Here is a 5,692-nt window from a genome sequence, read left to right on the forward strand (position 1 = left end):
AGGCAAGCTTGGCAACCGACTATGTAGATTCCTTCTTATGTAACTGACCCCATGTAACCCTAGATCTCTCCGGTGTCTATATAAACCGGAGAGCGTAGTCCGGATAGGCGGATACTCATTACCATATTCACATAGGCTAGACATCTAGGGTTTAGCCATTACGATCTCGTGGTAGATAAACTCTTGTAACACTCATATTCATCAAGATCAATCAAGCAGGAAGTAGGGTATTACCTCCATAGAGAGGGCCCGAACCTGGGTAAACATCGTGTCCCCCGTCTCCTGTTACCATCGATCCTAGACGCACGGTTCGGGACCCCCTACCCGAGATCCACCGGTTTTGACACCGACACCCACAAAGTGGACCTGCGGGTAAATAATAATCTCTCTTCTGCCCTGCCACGCTTCCTTTTCCCGCTACCATTACCAGGATGGTTTCCTGGTGTAATATGCCCGACCTTCTCTAATTCCACTTGCAACTCATCGGCGGTGAGCCTCTTTGACGCATCACGGTTTTCATGCTTTGCATTGAACACATGTCTTCGGTATTTTGTAGGACGCGGCTTGTCCTTGGCAAGGAAACGACAGTGTCCAATGTAACAGATCTTGCTAAGTATTGTGTATGATAGCGGATTCCTGTCACAGCGAACACATGCATTGTAACCATGTATCGTTCGCCCTAACATAGTGCACAAAGCCGGATAATCATGGATGCACCAAATTATAACAACACGCAGAAAGAAATCAGCAGGTGGGCTGCTATGTAGGTCTCGAGTGAGAACACCCTTCAATAGTTGTTGAAGTTCCTCCACAAGAGGCTCCATGAATAAATCAAACTCCTTTCCAGGACTTTTTGGACCTGGGATGAGCAAGGCCATCATGTAGTTTGATTCTTTGGTGCAGACATTTGGAGGCATGTTGTAAGGGATAACAAGCACTGGCCACATGCTATATGTGGCGCTCTGGTGGCCAAATGGGTTAAATCCATCTGAAGCTAAGCCATGTCTAATGTTTCTCGGGTCAGCATCAAACTTTTTGTGTTTTTGATTGAAGCTTTGCCACTCACTACCATGAGATGGATGGCTCATTACATTCTGATCTCTGTACTCCTGGTTCCTAGAATGCCACAGTACATCCTCTCTTGTTTCAGCATCATGAAACAACCTTTGCAATCTTGGTGTAATTGGAAAATGTCTTAGAACATTATGAGGAACCCTCTTCACAGCATCTCCATCTTTCCATCTTGATGATTTGCATTTCGGGCATTCACTTAAGTTTTCATAATCCTTCCGGGATAGAATACAACTATTCTTACAAACATGGATCATATCATATCCAATTCCAACTGCACGAAGGAAATTCTTCATTTTACTGTAGCTGTGTGGCAGCTCAAACGCATCTGGGAAAGATTTGCGGAAAGCAGCCAACATCGCATCAAATGATTTGTTGGTCATCCGCTCAGATGTCTTCACCTGAAGAAAGGTGACCATAGCTGAGAATACTGACAGCTTATTTCCTGGGGTGACAGCCACGTTGCATTGTTCAAACATGCGGGCCCACCGTTTTTCTTCTGCAGGTGAAAGTTCACGAAATGCACGAGCATTTCGTAGCCTTGTTTCAATGTTGGTCAAACTCACTGGCTCCGCCACCACCACCACCTCCTCCTCTTCCACCTGAGCATCAGGCAGATCAAGAGGGTGATCTGCTGCTTCAACATAGTCAGTAACATTGATGTTCATAGCTTCACCATGATGAACCCACCTAGTATATGTGACCGACATCCCATACAAGTGTAGATGATTTTGCACAGTTGACTGGGGTCTTGTAACTGATTTCATACAACTACTACACGGGCAGAGCACATCTAATTTTGGACCACCGTACTCAGCTCTAATAAAGTTCATGAAGTTTTCAACCCCCTCGACATATGCAGCGGAGAATCTTCGAGCAGAAGTTATCCAAGTCATGTCCATCTGTTAGACATACAAATTAGTTCTTCTACTAGATATTACAGGAAAAACATATATGCTTTTTTATGAAGTCCAGAAAAAATACCTAGGTCGATGTCTAAAGCTATGGCAAGATATTTGGACAAGCAGATCTAAGTAACGAGATATATGTAAAGCTAATTCAGCAAACAGATTTGAGTGCTAAATTATGGCAGGCTGTTTCAGCAGCCAATGAGGCCGAGCACACAACCATCGAACTATCGAAGGCCATCACAACAACAAAGATCGAGTATAAAATGGTGTACAACTATTTCACCTAATAGATTGGCTACTAGACCATGGCAATCTACGTCACAATAAATATATGGCAGGATATTTTAGCAACTAATCGGGCTTGGCATGCCATCTCAGCTAAGTAGATTGAGTGCAGAACAGGGCAAGGAAGCTTCTTAAGCAGAGCATATTGACTGTAAACTACTTCGGCAAACAGTGAGATTAACCGCGTCTATCAGCTAACATTCAGCGCTCCACCGACATGCACGGGGCCTCAGTCTAGAATGCGCGTACCGTGGGAGAAGCTGACCGCCGTGCGTCTCCACACGAACGTCGCCATCGGTGGCGGCGCTGACCGTCGTGCGCCTCCACAAGAACGTTGCCACCGATGGCGGTGCGGCTAGAGGACGACAATCTACGAGAGCGTACTGTGGGAGTGCGAGGATCGCCGTGCGTCCCCTCGACGAACCGCGGCGCCGATGTATCGGCGTGGCAGGGAGGATGGCTTTGGCAGAGCGAATGGAGTGGAGGGGGACGGGGGGGGGGGGTGAGGGGGTTTGGGGAATATTATTGATAAGTTGGCAGAAGGGTGGTTAAATTTGGGATTTGGGGGGATTTTTTGGGGGGGGGGGGGGTGGATTTTCGCGCGGTGGGCGGGGGGAGTTTGGCGCATGGTTGGTTTCTCCAAGTGCAGTCCCACGTGTCAGTGAAGAGGCATGCTGAAGCGCGTTCCGTTTGCGTGAGCCGTGTGCAGGACCGAACGCGTGTGGGGTGCAATGCGACCGCACAGGGGTGCTGTGAGTGTACCGACTTTTTTCCTTTCAAACTAGGTGATTCGCCCCCTAAAGAAAAAAAATTGGTGCATCGCGCGATCCATCGATACTACTACTAGTAATCCAGTAATCCCGACTGAAACGGCGCGGCCGGGTCTTTTCCCGCGCGATATGCTGGGAGGTTGGCTTAGTTGGGTTTTTAAGGACGAGAAATGCTACACCTACGTAATCCCAGTTACGTAATTAACATAATGTGAAATGTGTGAACTGTTGATTGTAGATTGGGGGAGGGAGGGGCCCACCACCATGAAAATCAGGGAGGAGAGAGAGAGGCAATTTACGTTAACCTTTTGTAGGTTCCCATAGATGTAGAAAGATGTGAAATGCATGAATGTGTAGTGGACGTACTATTGGAGTGCCTAAGATAAATTGCATATGTAGACTATGTGTTTATTTACTTCGCATGTTAGCTTTGTCTCGGTTCAATAAAAAGCAGAGTTGGTGATGATGGTGTTCCTGCCATCCTGCAACATAGGTCTTCCGATCTATATCTAATGGATAGGAAGGAAACTATGACAATTTACCCGCACTCCTCTCCACATTTGCAGATAAGGCCTTCCCTCGTTCATCCTTTTCTCCCACAAGATCTTGATGTTCCGTGCAACGCACGGGCATCTTGCTAGTACTCCTACAATATACTATATTATTGTGAAAGTTCATATACACCGGCCGAGATTAATGCAAACACGACAGATTTTCATTACATTTCGAACTTTTATAGGGCAGAAAAATAAAAGAAACCCGACCCTAAACCTATTCTACGGCGGCGATCGACGTCCTCCATCTGCGATCTCCATGTACGGGGGCGGGGTTCAAGACCCGTGAAGTGAAGCTGCGGTCTCCGACGAGGAAGAGTACAACACGGGAGACGGACCGGCCAGTTGGCACACCATGCCCTGCCGCCTCCCATGCCCTACTCATCCTCGGAGGAGTCCCCGACCTCGGCGGTGCCGGACGTTGGACGGCGGCAAGTAGGACGCGTGGCTGACGGTGCTCCCGTCGTCGGCCGCCAGCGTGGTCACCGCTTGTGCGGTCACGTCCGCGTCCGGCTATGCCGCTATTGCGTCGCGAGCGGAGACTTGAGCGAGGGCGGCGACCTTGAGCTTCATCCCCGAAGACAAGCTCTCCCACAGAGCATTCGCGCTCGCGGTTATGGCGGATGTGGTGCCAGGTAGCAGGACGATGCGCTATGGTGTGGAGGTTAGCTGGGCGTTGCTGCTTTAAGTAGCGCATTCTGGTGAGGCCAAGCGTCCGTGTGCGTCATTAATTCACCGGAGTTGGTTCCTCGAGCACCGAGCCTCTAAACAACGGCATACGGACGGACGACATGAATGCGGGCAGCTGGCGCCGGCTGGGAACGCACCGCGCAACGGCGCGAGGGACGAGGGTTTTTGGTGTGCCAGGGTAGTCAGCTGCGGTCGTGGCAACGTTGGAGATGCCCTTTCCTCACATGCGACCCCACATGTCATTGAAAAAGCAAGATGACCCGGCATGCTCTCAGGTCCTGGGGATGCAGTTGGCCGCGCTACACCACTCTGCGGACGCGTCACGGCACGCGCGCACTTCGGCACCCCGTGCATCCTCGACGAGCAGGGTGTTGGTCTGCTGGTCGTGCCACAGCGCTAACACCGCCCTCGGCACACTGAAACCGACCGTGTAAAGCGGCGATGAGTGTGTCGCTCCCGCATGCCCCATTTGAACATTCCGCCGAGTATCATTCGCATGTGGGCCTAGACCATGCTTGTATTTCCAATGTTGTAATCTGTCCGACATGCATACAAACAAACGGTTCGTTTAAAGTTTCACTTTGCCTCCACTACGTGTCGCTTCCCGTCTTAGTTTTGACATCCCATTTGGTTCATGCCCCGACACATCTTCACGAGATCAATTGATGTTGAGAGATCAATTGCGTGTCGTGCAAGGCGATAATGGTTTGGTCTGTTTCTATGATAGAAATGACCGGCGGGGAGGGGGGGTCTGTGGGAATCAGAGGGAGTATATTGTACGTTCATAGGCGAAACAAATGTATTGTACCCACCCTAGTCCTCTTTCAATCATCTCCGGACCCCGAGATGAAATCGAGAGAGAACGAGTGGGTGCATGTGTGATACCTAAGGCGGATTCAAAATTTTTAACCGGTAATCATAGCATCCACAAATCATATATAAAGGGTATTCAATGTTCGTTTCGCTCTTGAACATACAATATACTCCCTCCGATCCTTTCTAGCAGTTTACATATAAGTTTTATGTGTAGTCAAAGTATCTCTACTTTGATCAAACTTACATAAAAAAGTATCAACATTCAACAACGCCCAATCAATATTGTTAGATTCTTACGTACTCCTAGATTTGTATTCAAATAGACATGGTTTCCAATTTGTTTTCAACCACGTGAATGTGCTTGTTCTCGCGCATGCTCTTCCTACTAGGATTTCGCTATGTATAGCGAGTCCAATAGTAACTTTTTTAAGCTCCCTGTCCAATAGTACTAGTGGAGTACTGACAACATCTGTAGTAGAGTATGCAGTGCTCATAGTACTCCCTCCTTCCATTTATATAGGGCCTATGTGGAGGAGAGAGATGTGAAAAAGTAAAGGGAGTGAGCTCTCATGCAAGAGCCTAGCTATATACACAT

The sequence above is a fragment of the Triticum aestivum genome, chromosome 5D (assembly GCF_018294505.1).
Source record: "Triticum aestivum cultivar Chinese Spring chromosome 5D, IWGSC CS RefSeq v2.1, whole genome shotgun sequence".
Taxonomy (NCBI): Eukaryota; Viridiplantae; Streptophyta; class Magnoliopsida; order Poales; family Poaceae; genus Triticum; species Triticum aestivum.